We start from the raw sequence: 16,322 nt of genomic DNA, 5'->3' as shown, positions 1-16,322 counted from the left end.
AGCAAATCTTCTTTCTTTGAGGATCATATACTGGAGAATGCTAAGCATTCTCAACTCCTATTCATTTCAGTGAGAGTCAAAGGTGTGCTGCACCTGGCCAGCCCAGACCCCAATAGAGAAAATTAGTTCTCTTCAGCTTTGAAAGGCCCATGTAGCAGCTCCTCAGCTGGTGTAAATTACTGCAGCTCTGCTAAAGTCAGTGGAGCTATGAGAATTTACATCAGCTGAAAAGCTGGCCCAGGTATCCAAAGGAGATAGGGGACTGAAACCAGGTCTGAGAGTAAAATGTAAAACCATGGATTAGGAACTCTGGATTATTTCTCTTTGTATGACATCACACATACTAATTATTATTGAGTGTAACAGTAAACTCTAACTTGTGTGCTGTACATTAGCGTTAAACAATTTTCACTATAGCATTGCTTCATCACTTTTACTGCAGTCCCCAACTTTCAGGCTCCAATATGGATGCAAGGGGAGCAATTTATTTTAAAATATTTCCAAATTGCAGTTCCATTCATTTGAAAGTATAATGATCACTCTGAAAAAACATGCCAGTTGCTTTGGATTGCAGTCATCTATTTGCAATGTGCTCCATTAAAAAAAAATTCCAAATACCTAGCTAACTAGATCATGGATTAAAGGCAAAAGCATCAAATTTGTAAGAAGTAAATCCTGATTTATGATTACCTAAAAGAGTTGTGTTTTCTACCATTTACTTCCTCAGAGGTAAACAAAACTCTTAAACAGTTAGATTGCCTATGCAAAACTTTGCTTCCTGACTGACTCATCAGAAATCAATTTATATAGGTTTCTTACCACTGTCTTCTGTGGTGACTTTGTCTCCCCTCCAGACTATTATAGCAAATCCTGCAGTCTTGGGAGTTACTCCTCTGAAGTCAATGATAGTTTAAATGTACTAGGTAACTCTTAGGGTATGGCTACATGGCAATTAAAACCCTGTGGCTGGCCTGGGAACAGCTGACTTGGGCTTGGCTAAGGGGCTGTTTAATTGCTTTGCAGGCATTCAGGTTTGGGCTGCAACCTGGACTCTAGAACCCTGCGAGATGGAAGGATCCCAGAGTTCAGGCTGCAGCCAGAGCCACAACATCTACACCACAATTAACAAGCCCCACAGCCAGAGCCCAAGTCAGCTGGCACAGGACATCCACAAGTTTTTAACTGCAGTGTAGACATACCCTCTGTGCACACCAGCAGGGTCTATACAGATCAATTATATGTGTAACGTGTTAGTGTACTTTAGAAATCTCCTCTCTGCCCTGTAGTGACTCCTTACCCAAAATGAGACATGTCCTTAATTTGATCCTAGCACTGGTACATGACTGAGGCTCCTCAATGCTACTACAATACAAATAAATAGTTTTTCTGGGGAAAGGCAAACAACCTGTTGCTAAGATACCATAGCCACAATGCAGAGATTTCCTGGTATTGTTGATGAAGATATGTAGATTCTGTCTAACAGAGCTATTAGTGACTTCTTCTTTTAGAGACTACTGAGATTTTTTGGGTTGATTATTGACCAAGGCCCAGGGAAGCTCAGTGTTTAACCCTTAGCTAATAAGCCATGATGCTCACCTCAATGGACCTCAGTATCAACTTAACCATTTTCTGCCTAAATTGAGGATTTTAAGGTATTTGGTTCTTAATACATCCCATGTCTCTTTTACACAATTATGTGAGATACAAATGGGAATATCAGCCTGGACATTGAATTTTGTGACATTTGTTCGTCACCTAAAGTTTATTTTAGCAGAAAAGTTTGAATTTAATATACTTAGCTGTCTTTCTGGAAACCTACACAACTGAAAATAGTAACAACCAACAAATAAAACTATTCTTCAGAATTTCTGGTAGACAATCCTTTTATTGAACTATGCCCTCAAAGGATGATTCTGACTGGTTGTTTTATGCTTATTTTCAGGACTATGTCTATGTCTTCTATTAAAACTGTAAAATGCTTAAATTGTTAAGAAAAACTATCCCCAGTGTTGCCTGAAGCTAAACTGTCATCAGGGAAAAATAAATAGAACTTTCCATCTTGCTAATGTAATCAGTGTCATGCCAATGGTATTATTGCAATCTTTTGTTATCTTGAGCTACTAAAATTAGTGCATGTTTTCTGATTAATAACAAGACAAGTAGTTTTTCTACATGGTCCCTTCTTGTGCATGTCTTTATTGAAAGCTTAAAACACAAAGACTCAACATGGAGCGAACAGATAGAAATAACAATGCTGATCAATTCATTTTAATCTGTTCATGGGGGATTAAATTGTCATTTAGTTACATCTCCATGTTTCTTTGACTGATGGGCTTGGGTGGGTCAATGAAGCAGGCAGGATTTGAGAGGAAAGGCTAAAGGAGCAAGCTAAGCATGATAACAAGACATTGAAGAAAGGATAACCCAAATCTCATACATACACACACACACACACACACACACTGCTCTAAATAATTAGTGACTTGTGATTGAAAGAGGAAACAATATTGCTTATGGCATCTGAAGAAGATTAGTCAGGCCAGTTTAAAAAAAATATATACCTGTCTGTATTAACTTTTCCTAATCAAAATAAGGAAAGGGTTTCTTTAATCAAATCCAACAGAACCCCACACCTCCAGACAATTCATCAAAAAGAAAAGCATCTGTATGCAACAATGCAGGATAAGACACAGAAAAACAGCTAATGAAAATGTGCACAGAGACAGATTTTGTGTGCATTTGCCTGTAAGCTTGGTAGGCATGTGTTTTGATTTGTCTTCTCCTTTACAAAATTCCTTCCCATAAGTCAATAACAATAAATATAAAAGTATATTAAAATCATTACTTTTCAGTGTTTCAGAGCTTTCTGCATACCGGCTTCAAAGAATCCTGTCAGAGTTGCTTAGCTGTCAAGTTCTCAATACCTGTCTTGCAGAACTCAAAAGCCTCTCCTGTACAGCACAGATCTTCTCTCCTGGCAGCTTCTCTCTGGCTGTGGAGAAGCTACAGATACTGGCACCATGGCCAAGATTTTCAAAAGGAGATGCTGCAAGTTAGGCTCCAAAACCTGTATAGTACTGTGGAGGCCACTTAATAGCAATCACAGTATAACTTTCACTTAATAGAAACATTTTGCCAAGAACCAACCCTATCCCATTGACTTCAAATTTAAAGATTCAGATATTGGCAACAGGCATGCTGCTTAGTAACAACGTTTTTTGGAAGAAAGTCCCTGCTGCAGTCTGGTTTGCAGGGCTGCAGCCAGGGAAGGAAGCTCTGGGACATGCTCAGCCCTGGCTGCAGGCAGGGTTGTGGGGCTGCAGCCAGAGAAAGCACATTCCAGTGCTTGCTTCTTTGGCCGTAGTCCCACAAACCTGCCTTTTGCTTATTGGCAGCTTCTGGATAATGGCAGCTTTTTGCCGGGAATCAAGAGGCTGCCAATAAGCAGAAGCTACTGTACTAAGTACCGTGATTTGATTTTCAAAACTGCTGAGCACGTCACACCTCCCATGGAAGCCAATGGGAGCAGATGGGTGCTCAGGACTTTTGAAAAGCAGGTCACTTCTTTAGGTGTCTCAATATGGACCTAGGAGCCTAACTTCAATAATAATGATACCTATCTCTTCCAAGGCACTTTTCATCCTTAGATCTCAAAACGCTTTAGCATGGTTAAGTATCATTATCCCCATTTTACAGATAAGGAAACTGAGGCATGCCCAAAATCACTCATCAGGTCAGTGTTAGAGCAGGGAATAGAGCTCTAGTTGGCTGAGTAGTAATGTTAAATAATCTAACCCACACACCTTCTGGGTGTGGTGTTCTGTCCTATCTAGTGACACTGAGACCACTTAGAGAAAGATATAAAATGAGTCTGCTCTACAGCCTTAGCTAACAGCCAGTTAGCTTACAGCTCAAGCAGTAGAGGCTCATACACTAAACGCCAGAGGTCCTATATTTGATCCTGCCTGCCAATGACTAGGGTTCGTTGGTCTTGCACTTGCACTGCCTCCCTTTAAAAAAGTCCCATCACCATAATACCTCTGTCTCTGCTAAGTAACTGCAAATAGAAATCACAGTATTGTGCTCTTCCTTCCTTCCTCTCCAGCTGTGCAATAAGCCAGGAGATAGAACAGGGGTGCTTTCCTGCTTGCAAGCCCTGGAACCCAGATTTGCAGGGAGCACCTAACATAGCTGTCTGCTGCAGTTCATTGTGTTGAATGGGAATTGTCAACATGAGATGATCCACCAATATGAAAACCTCACCAAACTTTCCCTTTTTCCAGGTAATCTGGAGGCAAAACAGGCCCTCAGGCTAACCTAGTCTTCAGCTAGAGCAACAGGTACAGAATGGCTTCACTCCTAATTGATGGCTTGGGGAGAAAGGCTTCCTCTTGCCTCAACCCTGCCAAATTCTGCTGTGAGCATTTAGGGTGTGCAGTAGGGGCAGGATCCTGGCTTGAGCATGTCATGTTAGCTGGGTTATTGTGCCACTTTCTTTGACCCAAAACTAATTTTTTTCTTTACTTTTTGATTCACTGAAAATTGTTGAAAAACATTCATTTTCAGGTTGACCCAAAACTAAATTTTCCCCTCTCATTTTTTTGTGTGAAATTGCCAAACAAAAAATCCATTACCATCCCAGCTCTATGTGTGTGCTGTTTTCTATGTGTTACTCCTCTGCTTCAAAATAAAGTGGGGAAAAAAAAACATTTCAGTCTATTTGGGGCAAAAAAGGAAGAGAGGACAGGAGATAAAGAAAAAAATACCTGTCTTGTTTTTGAGCTTTGTGCAAAGCTATGATGTTTTGTGAGCTTTAAATGTAGGTAAATGGAGAGATTCGCTCAAGCTGAAGTCCTCCGCATAAGAATTACATTGTCTTCTGCTCCCATCAGTCATGCATTAATCTTCCTCTTGGCACTAAAGTATAGGAACTGGCATCTTTCAAATTCTCTCTATTTTAGAAAAAAAGTTGCAAGGAGACAGATAAACTCTGGCGAGTTTGAAAGGCTTGTCCCACAATACCATGTCTGTTCTTTGTGCTAAAAGTTCATAGATTCCAAGGCCACAGGGTAACATTGTGATCATCTAGTCTGGACTCCTGTATAACACAGGCCATAGAATTTCCCCAAAATAATTCCTAGGTAGATCTTTTTGAAAAATATCTATTGACTTCAAAGCCTGCAGTGAACTAGTATAACTTTCTGCGTAAACACAGAGCCCAGGAAGGGGCCAGTTAACTGGAATAGCTGCGGAGTTTGACAGGTAGGGAAATGCAGCAGAAATGTTTAACATTCAACAATCTAATTCATGAAAGAATTAAAGCAACACAATAAAAGGGATGCACATTAACATGTGACAGAAGAATTCCTTTGGAAGCAACACTAAGCTATCTGAACTAGCAGCATGGCTTGCTGTGCCCATGTTCTCTTCTCATACTGTGAAGGCTGTGAGAGTTTTACTTCATTTCTACAAACTCAAGCCAGAAAGAACTTTTGGTTTGACCTAGCAAGGTGTCAGACCTTTGATATTAGATCCAGATAAAAGTCTGATCCAAAACCCATTGACTTCAGGCCCACAGAGAAAGGAGAATGGTCTATAAGAGGAGCTATTCACTTCTGAGTGTATGTTTCAAACAGGTCAATGAATAAATGTCAGTTGTATGAAGTGGGAGGAAGCCTGGCCTTACACCACCAAGCCACATGAGAATATTGTGAAAAACAGCTCACCCTGTTGTAGGGTGTAGGAAGAGGCACTTTGCAGAGAAGACTGTGAGGCCAACAACTGCCAAGTTGGATTAGCATTGTGGAAATACAACCCTTGTGGTCAAATCACTTGGAAATAGCTCAGCATTAGCACACAGTAGCTTAGCAAGCACTGCCTGATTTTGAGCATTGGAGGGGAACAGAGATAGCTAGCCTGTTGTGGGGTTTAATTAACATGGAAAAAAAGGTGACCAAAAAGTAAAAATCTTTAGAAAGGTATTGAGATACACTCGGCATCTGGAGTGCTAGCAACTTCCTAGATAAGCATTCATTCAAACGGTCGATCAAATTGATAACATTCCCCTAAAAGAAACAGCAGGATGAATGTAATTGGGAATTTGATAATTAGCTTTCATTTCCTTTAATACTTAAAGGCTAATGTTAAGAATTTTGAATGATGGCATCTCAGTTTCCCACTTCCTTACCATCTCAAAGTAGATTTGCATTCAAATGCACACATTGTTTTAGCAGTATGGCTTCGGTTAGTGCCATTTTGTGAATATTAATCCCTTCCAAAGGGATGTGATCATACTGAAAAGAGAAAGTAATTGCTTTGAGTAAATTTTTAGCCATCTTTTGTTTTTCTGGATTCCGTCTCCAATTATAACAATCAGTGCTTTGTATTGGCACAGTGCATCAAACTGGGTTGCTTTTTTAATTAAAAATGTCCAACCAAGCAATATCTTCACATGGCATTTCAGACCTTCCTAACAAGGGAATCTTAAGATATAACAGCGGGATATAGGATATACTGCCATGCACAATCAGCCATGACAATAGTTTGTGGCTATTGAGGATAGAAAACCTCTCCTTTCTACCCAGTGTAGGCTGGACTGAATTTAGGGAAGAACTTTAAAAATCAGGGGCCAAGTTATAATACATTTTCATAAAGCCCACTGGATTTAATAACAGCAGATTGCTGGTATGTCTAAGATGCCAAGCGAAGAACTGTGTCTGGAGGATGCATAGCTTCCTGGTAAGAATAAGGAAATGTATTGAAAAATGTCATCCAAAACCCACAGAAATTTTTCCAATGATTTAATTTACTTCCAAGTGCTTTTGATCAGCCCCATAGTCCTGACTGCCAGGGCTTTATGAAACACCCACATCAGAGGATTAGTAGTGGGGGTGCTCTGTTTGGCATTTACAACCCCAAGAGACCCTGGCATGGAGAGAAAAACAGCTAATGAGTAGACAATGAGTTGCCATCTTTCCCTCTGAGTAATAGCTGAAACTGGAAATATCCCACTGCCAGCTAAAACAGCACCATGTCTTTGTAATAATCCAGTGCACCAGACTGGGAAAATGGATCGCATTGCTCTTTTGAATGGTGTATATACAAAAGTACTGAAAGACGCTTGGCCTTTTGCTCAAAGGGTACCAGAAAAAGCAATTCGCTGTAACTCATGGTTGACTTGTCCAGAATTCATGGGTGATATACATAGTCATAAGACTTGTAGGGAGAGAGGCCGTGGTACAGTAGCCACTAAAATGGTGTCTATTATTGATTTGCCAGCATGATTTTATTTGTCCACTCTGTTAACTATTGTAATTTTACCCACAAAAAGGTAAACGAGAATCACCACAATCAGGACTGGAATTCACCGTAGTAAGGGAGAATCAGTCTTCAGGGGGAACAGTCCTCTCTAGAGTTGTAGACTAAAGTGTGTCTCATGGCTGTAGCTTTTGGGTGTCCAGAAGCAGCAAGGACTACAGGAGGAACCTGAGACTGAGGCCTGTTTAAAGATCTGGGGGCAGGCTGATTCCAGGCAGAGTGTCTTTACAGAGATGGTGAATTCTTCAGGGTGCTTCCTTCTTTCCACCAGCATCGCCTCATTATGTCCCTGGCTTAGCTCCAGCCAGTTACTGATCTCAGCCATTCTCTGGATAACTGAAATGATACTTTATGTGTCTGACGTAAACGTGATGTGGAGCTGTCTGCATAGTGCTGGCTTTTTTGGCCATGCTGTACCCCAGTTTTCCCTAATGATGTCATAAAGATGTTGAATTGCATGGGGCAAGGGCGGGGTCTCAGTGGGACTCCACAGATGGAGAATATCCTTTGAGGTAGACAGTATCCATGCCAGGGCACCCCATTGTGGCCATGGATTTTTGCGAGATGCCTTTCTAACTTGACTTGGAAGCAGACAAAAAATGGATGATAACTGGAATTTGGAAAATGACAGTAGAGGCTGCAGGTTTTTACAACATATCGTATGGAAGGTTTTGGAGTAGACCTATGCTATAATTCTCAGGGAGGTGCTTAGTATTTCAGTGCCCACAGTGCTATTTGGGGCAGGCACAAGTCCTTAAAAGGTTAGGAATTGGGCTTGTATTTACTGTAGCCTAAGTTGCATTTTGCAAGAATACAATTGACTCATCAGACTTGCCTGGGGAAGTTAGTTTTCAAAAGGACAAAGCAATTTTGCAGCATACATCCTCATTCAGCGTTTAGGGAGGACAGACAGATTCCTTGTGTTTTTGTAAAGAATCTCTCATATTTCCTGGTGCCAAAGCCTACAGAGAACAAAATTTGTTGTGTCTTGAGAATTTCTCTTTTTGGAATAACTATCCCTAGCACTGAGTTTCCCCTCTCTCTGAAACTTTGGAGGCTGGATCACAACTATTATGGCTTTACCTCAGGTCCACCCCTTCCAGAAAACTGCAAGAGCTTGCTCTCTGTTTAGGTACTTATATGGCCCCCCATCACTGTTACATCTGAATGCCATCCAAGCATTTAAAAATAGACATAATGCTGCCTATGCTTCCTCCCGCCTAGCCTGTAGCAGAAATAGCTTGATTAGTTTGTAGACTGTTTCCAGAGCTGTGACATACACAAGAAATGTGCCCAACTGGATCAAAAGCTTTAATTTTTTTAAAGGAAATGAAAAGTTTTATACAGAGAAAAAAATGGAAATAAAAGAACAACTCTCTCCCTCCCACCCAAAGCAAGAACAAAATGCCCAAGCCAGTAAATCTTATGATGCAATCACGTAATATTTTGGCTGGCTGGGTCAGAATGGCAGACCTGGTTATTCAGAGAAGAAAATGTCTTACCTAAAGAGCAGATATTTCCCTCACTGTCACAACTGGATATAAGCTGCAGGAATCATTTTTCCCAGTGAGAGTTAGGAGGCTCTCTCTGTATGTTTGTGAGCTGGACAATTTTTTTAAGGTCATATTTTTTTAACAGCTTTGTATGTTCTTCTCCATCTTGTCCACACCATTGTCAGTGCATCTCATCAAATGGTGTGAGTACATTGACATAGATGGTAAGCATAAACAAACCAAAACCCCAAAAGCAGTGGGAGGAAGCATGGCCTGAACTGATGACAAACATCACCTGATTCCCTGTGCAGATACCAACTCACTAAGGGATTATAGCAGATAACACTTGAGGGGTGACAGTCAAGCATTGTTGTCTACGTCCTGACTTTGTTGCCTTGTGTCTTCATTCATGTTAATGAGCAGTGAGTGTAAAATGCTACTGACACAGAATGGAAGCATTGTCCATGCTCTTTGTAGAAATGACAGCACAAGCGGCAGGGCATGGAAGAAGAAGGCCCCTGACTTGTAATTTCAAGTAGCCAGGAGGGATGCTAGGTAGCCACTTGACACCTGCTCATAGGGAGTGTAGGATTTTGCAATGTTATCAGGTCCTTTGCTTTGATAGCCTCAGCAACACAGAGTCCAGCCAGCTGACAACGGATGAGCCTGTCACCCAACAGTAAAGGGAAAGAAGAGGGATGTAGACAGTTGGAGGTGCTTGGTTTTTCTGATATAAAGGTTTGCTGGTTTCCCTTCTCCTCATGGATGGAGAATTCTCTATGCTGAAGGGGCGTGTTTGAGGAGCGCTGTCGAGTCTGAGGATAACCCTTGTGGGTAGAAGAGGTGCTGTACTGACTGAGCTGATGGTTCAATATCCTCTTTGCAGAGGTGATAGCCACCTGGAAGGGAGGAAAGGTCAAGGATGCTGGTTGTGTGGGTTCCAATGGAGTCATTACTAAGGCCTCAGTGACCAGGCTGAACTTCCATGCAGGGACTCAGTGTACTTCCCTGGGGTGTTTGTTAATGCTGCTGCTCTCTGAACTTGTTAAGCTAGGGTGTAAGGAGAAGAGAACCAGAGCACTAAGGGGAGAAATGTCCTGTAGAAGATAGAGTAGGTGTGAAATCTTGGCTGCACTGGCCTCAATATTCCTGACTTTAGTCCAGGCTTTGAATTTCAGCCAAATTCTGCAAAATTCTCTCTCTGTGGGTTATTTTTGTTAGGCAGGGACTATGGACTCTGTATGGTTTAGGTACGAGAGGAAAGCCTGTGACAGCAGGTCTTTTTGCACATGAAGCTGAAAGAGGGAGTAAGCATCTGGGTGACAGTGCTGGAATACTACAAACTGTATTATCCCACAACTCCCCATCTCACTGAGAATGTGCCAATTGCTCCAGGAATAAAAAAGGGAAAACTGTGGGAAAGAAGAATTTAAACCACTCTGAGCAGGATGCCATGTAAACCTCATAAGCCAGTGCAGCATGGAAAAGAGCCATGCTGCCAACAGCTGGGGGTGGGGAGAGGAGCAGGGGTTGGCCAAGATACATGCAGGAACTCTGAGATCAATTGGGTTTGCCTCCTCAATTCTTCCAGCCTCCATGCATGGGCCAGGCCCTGCCTATTATCTGTTCATCTGGGTTTTATAAAGTTGCCTATGTCTATGGTACCTGAACGTGTTCTGTGAGGTCTCTACCTGAAGCTGCCAGTGCAGGAAGCAGGAGAGGTGCATGGATGTGCATTTGAGGGCTATAATTGGCCCCATTTTGTTTTTCTCCAGCTCTTTCATATTTATTTTGATAGCTGTGTGATGTGTTGCTAGACTGGGGATCTCTTTTACAGGAATGTAGTTTATTCCAGACATTTTACTACTTTACCAAGGATGGCTTCTATTAATAATAGCAAAACTCACTCAAATGTTCATCTGAGACCATTATTTTTTAAATGGGATAAATGAAATGCAGCACCAGCTTTACAAACTCTTCTGATGCTAAGACATGGTGAGGGCAATAATGCAGTTAAAATAATAAACACTACCTTTCAGATTGTCAATTATGCTTGGATGATGTACCAGATAAATCAACCAGCCAGCCAGCATTTCAAACCTCTAGTGTGTTTGGCAAGGATGCTGCTGAATAAAAGGCTTGTAAAGGAAAAAAAAATCCTGTAAAGAGGATTCTATTTGTTGTGTGTTTTCAAGGTCTAAGTTCCCTTAAGAAAGCAATATCCCAAAACTCCCTTTAGACTGATCTTCAAATAGAACAGTCATTTACTGCTTATTTAATTGAGATAATAGGAAAGTCCCAGCTGATTTATTAATAATTTCAACTAAACAGTTCGTTCTAAAGAAGCAAATAATGATATTAAAATAACATCACCTTCTGAAAAAATGTAATTACTAAGTCGTTAAGAAACATTGCTTTCAGGCTTCATTGCTTGTGGGGAAAAAAACCCAAGACAACCCTAGGTGAATTTTAATATGGTGCTAACGAATTGAGAAAAATAACCTTCTAAATTCTGGCAAATGATTAAGAACCTCATCCTGAAAGGTAATGAGCATCTGCTGTGAACTGTAGATTTTGGCAGGAGTTGGTGAGACAGAACAATGGGTAGGAAGTACTCAGTACCTCACTAGATGAGACCTCAGAAAAGAGCTAGCCTTGTATCCAAACAGCTTGGCAATCATATTAAAAACATGAAAATACGATTGCATTAGTCACCTGCTTTGATGCATGCAACACTAGGGAGGTCACTCTCGATTGCTGAGAATTTTAATGTGTCTGTGCCACTGGAGACAATGGTAATATTGCAACAAAATTCAGTGACATCTGTATACATGGTATTGCTTCTCTGTGGCATTTTTATATCCTTGAAATTGAATACCTGCCTCTGCTGTGGTGACTGACTTACTCTATTTTATTTACATCTAGAGAGAGAGCAAGCGCTTATGTGAGTAACTTTACTTATGGGAGGTATCTCACGGAGTTCAATGAGACATAAGATTAGTTATGTGCAAAAGTATTTGCAGGATCAGCACACTCAACTGTGAGCTCCCAGGGTGTGGACCATGCCTTCTCCACGGTATTGTTCAGTTTGCAGCACAATAGGGCCCTGGGACTGGGACCTCTGGGTGTGATTGCATTATTAATATTTAACTGTAATAATTACAGCTCAGTGTGTAAATGGCTGATTTTACAAACTAAGAACAGCCTAATAACCTGTGTAAAGCAGGAGATTCACCCTCCCTTGAAGAGCTCTCCTGTTGTAATCCACCTCCCTGAGAGGTGGTTGCTCTGTCGGTGGGAGAAACTCTCCGGCTGTAATAGTGCTGTCTACATCAGGGGCAGTGAAACCCAGAGGATTCAGGGGGCCTGGGGCAAAGCAATTTTGGGGCCCCTTCCATAAAAAAAAGTTAGTTTTGCCACCCCAAGCGGCGAAGAAAAAAGAAAGAAAAGCCCAAGTTGTGCCGCCAAAGAAAGAAGAGGACATGTGGACCCGCTGCCGGAAGAAGACTGAAGTGGAGTGATTGAGTTGCCGCCGAAGTGCTGCTGATGAGAAAGAGAGGGACTGAAAGACCCACCGCCAAATTGCCGCCGAAATTGCCCCCGCCCTGCCTGCGGGATCCAGGGCAAATTGCCCCACTTGCCCCCCATCTCTGGGCGGCCCTGATCAGGGGTTAGGTTGGTAGAACTACGTTGCTCAGGGGTGTGGATTTTTCACACCCCAAGTGACTTCGTTATACTAATATAGGTATGTAGTGTATACCACATGTGAGATGACTCACTGGTGGGTAAGAGAATAGCCTTTGAGGTAGGACAATATCCATGCCAGAGCACCCCATTGTGGCCATGGATTTTTGAGAGATGCCTTTCTAACTTGATTTGGAAGCAGAAAAAAAAGGATGATAACTGGAATTTGGAAAATGACAGTACAGGCTGCACGTTTTTACAACATATCATATGGAAGGTTTTGGAGTAGAGTTGTTCGGAGAACAGCTTTCTTCATATTGTGGAGTCTCAGATGAGCTTAAATCTACATCAAGACACAGGCTCTCTTTTAAAAAAGCATTTAGACAGATTAGCTGGGAGAGCCCTCCCAGTGCTAATTTAGGCCTTTACATTAAAGGATACAACGTATCATTTGAGTAAGGTAAGCAGGATAAAGCTGAATGTGTGTGAAGCTAACATTCTTCTTAAAGGAAGGGGACAGACTTGCAGCGGTAGCTTGGTACATAGAGGATTTATTGATTAATTTCTACTCTGTAATGTAGTTAAGTGGATGAAATGCAGTTTTACCTGTAACTTAACTATCTTAAGCAACAAGGAGGTGAAGGTACTGTTTCAGCTTCCTGGGTGCTAGTGGAAAACACAAATCTCTGTCAGGGTGTCTTCCTGGAAAATGTCACCTGTAGCACTCCTCACTGATATCTCACTGGGGCTGTCCTGTCTTAACTCATTCCATCTTAGCACAGTGTGAGTGAATCTCATTCCTGGAATATCTCATAGCATAAGAGAGGAAGGAGAAAAGCCCTGGCTCTTGAAGATGATGCCATAGTGCCTAAAGAGTCTTGTTTGGACTGAACTGTTGGTTCAGAACATTTGAATTAGAGTGGTGAGAAGCCCTTCCCTAGATTCCAAAATAGATTTATGCAAACTGATGAGACTCTGCTCCTATGATTCTTCTAGGGCCTGATCCAGATTTATTATAGTCAATGGGAGTCAACTGGCCAAGGGCCTGGAGGAGCTACTCAAGGGGGAAAATCCTAATGCCTCCCCTTTATTATTTTAATTACCTTTTGACTTTTTTGAATTTTAGACTTTGCAATTTCTTTGCTTACAGAAGTGATTTACTAAACGCTGCTATTTACATATATGGTACAGGGCTCACCACTAGCAGCACCTCCTGCTGGCTGTCCTGAGCATTAGCTCTGCCAGGCACTGCGTTCCCCTTCTGGTGGTGTCTTTCCCCCATTCTGTCTCATCCTGTGGCCCCTCTCACTCCAGGAACTCAGTCTCCTCTTTGTGGCTTGGCCCTCTGACCAGCTCATTAAGGCCCTTCCCTTTTGGGGAATTTAAAGTCCTTCCTCCCTAGCAGTCCTAGGCAGTCTTCCATCTCACTGCCCCATAGTGCCACTGCCTCAGTGGCTGGTAGGGGAATGCAGGCCCACCCTCTACACTGGGTTCCAGCCCAAGGACCCTATAACAAGCAGCCAAGGCCTCTGCATGGTCCTACCCCTTGCTGTTGTTTCCCTGGGCTTCTTCCTACTCATCTGACTTCCCCTGCTCTCTGGGCTTTCCAGCCTCTCAATGTCCTCTGCTCAGGGAATAACTGCAACTACACCACTGCCTTCCTACAGCCCTCTGGCTGCTCATTGCTCACGGGGCTTTATCCTGGCCCCACCTGTTCCTGTTCAGCTGGGTCTACTTCTAATTCGTGGCATGCATCCTGGTTCTTCCTCTAGGTGCACCCAGTGGAGCTAATTGGCCTGGCTGGCCACCTTAACCCCTTTCAACCATGTGTGGGGTGACCACCTCATCACATTGTACTTTACTCAAATGAAATACTCATTGCCATTGTCACAGAAGCTAGAGAACTTTGCGCTGTGTAATGACAGAGCTAAATGCTGGCTACAAGACCATGCAAGTATGCTCATCCAATAGCAAAGCCTCACTCCGTGTCAAAGGGCAGAAGAGAAGGGTTATTTGCTAGAGAATGAGGTCTGAGTGGGAAATATGGCATCACAGGCAGAGCTGGAAGCATCCCTACTAGGGTGAAGGAAGGGGCAGCCCTGGTGCCAGAACCAGGGGGCATAGCCTGACCTGTCCACTTTCTGCCAGGGCGGATACTGCCCCCTTCCCCTCCTCTTCCCCCCCGAGGCCCCATCCCTGGGCCAGGCCAGTGTGGAGCCTGGCTCGGGAGCCCGGGCAGCTGTGGAGAGCCTTATTGTAATTCCAGGAGGTGGGCGGTGCAGGAGGGCTGAGAGTAGCCCCTAGCCCATGTCCGTGCCCCCCGGGCTCCCCGCCTGAGTGAGGGCAGGTGGAGGGTCCGCAACTCCGTGCCGGCTCCCCACAGCTGCCCATGCGACTCTGTCCCATACTTTGCTCCAGCTGGGGCTGGGGCCTCGGAGCTGCAGCCAGGCTGTGGTAAGAGGTGTGCAGACCCTTCATCTGCCCTGGGCGGGAGGTTTGGGGGGCAGGGACACAGGCCAGGGGCTGCTCTCAGCAGGCCCCCTGCACCACAGGCAGGTGGAGGGTCATCGCAGCTCCCCACAGCTGTCTGCGTGGCTCTTACCAGGGCTGGGCTGCGGCGCCGAGACTCAGGCAGGGGGCTGCTTTTGCATCACTCCAGCTTCTGGCTTGGCTGGGGGCAAAGCCTCTAGGGGAAGAGGAGGGGCGGTGGTGGGCCCTGGGGTGGGGGCCCATGCCCCGCCCCTTTTGGGAAGGCTCCAATGCCCTTAGTAGGCCGTATCCTCGCTGTCTCATGTACATTATGGAGCAGGGTCAGAGCTGAGTTCCAAGGGCCTGAAACAACTCTCATTTAAGGCTAGGGGAGTCACGGGTCAGACTCCAAAATAGGCAATAATCCATCTGCACATACGGCTGTCAATTCCCTCAGCCACAAAATTCTGCAGAGTTAGTTACAAAAACAATGGAGGCCCTCCACAGGGACTCTCCACAGGCAGGGCAGGGACTAGCCTCATGAAGCACGTTACTTGAAGCTTTACTCTTTAATATTATAGAATGTTTTGTTAATGCAAGAGTGATAAAGACACATTCAGGCAGCCTACCCCAGCCTCTGTCATTGCACCTTCACCTTAGCAACCAGCCCTGACTGTAAGAGCGCAAGTTAACAGGCACAGGTTGGACACGTGCCAGCCCACAGCAGGTCACAAGAATGCAGCAGGTTGTTTACATGCACAAGGCAGGGCAGGGGTTACACCCGTTTTTGTAGGTCAAACTCATTCTGTGCACAAACATGTGTATGTAGAAACTGACACCAGAGCGGAGAACATGATCTTTAGTAACTTAACTGCTGCATTACTGCTTGTTAACTGGGGCCCTAATCCTGCTCCCAGCACTAACCTACATGAGAGCAGGAATAGGGCCTGCGTAAATGAAAGATGGCAATACTAAGGGCTGGTCTACATTAGGAAATTAGGTCAGTATCACTGTGTTGCACAGGAGTGTGAAAAAAAAATCCACACCCGAGTGCTGCAGTTAGTCTGATCTAACCCCTGCTGTAGATAGCCAAAGTCTCCCATCGACCTAGCTGCCACCTCTTGGGAAGGTGGAGTACCTACGTGGACAGGTGAAGCTCTCCTGTTGGCCTTGATATCGTCTTCATTGAAGCACCACAGTGGCGGTGGTCAGCTGCAGCAGTTTATGTGCAGCCATATCCTAAGGGCCATATATTGCCCTTGAGGCATATATGCAACCCCATTGATGGTAGGCCTAGCACAGATAAAGGGCAGTATGTAACCTTAAAGAGTCTAATGGTCTCTTAATGCTCGGGAGATT

Source organism: Lepidochelys kempii, chromosome 3 (assembly GCF_965140285.1).
Source record: "Lepidochelys kempii isolate rLepKem1 chromosome 3, rLepKem1.hap1, whole genome shotgun sequence".
Lineage (NCBI taxonomy): Eukaryota > Metazoa > Chordata > Testudines > Cheloniidae > Lepidochelys > Lepidochelys kempii.
Note: the sequence above shows the minus strand (reverse complement) of the source record.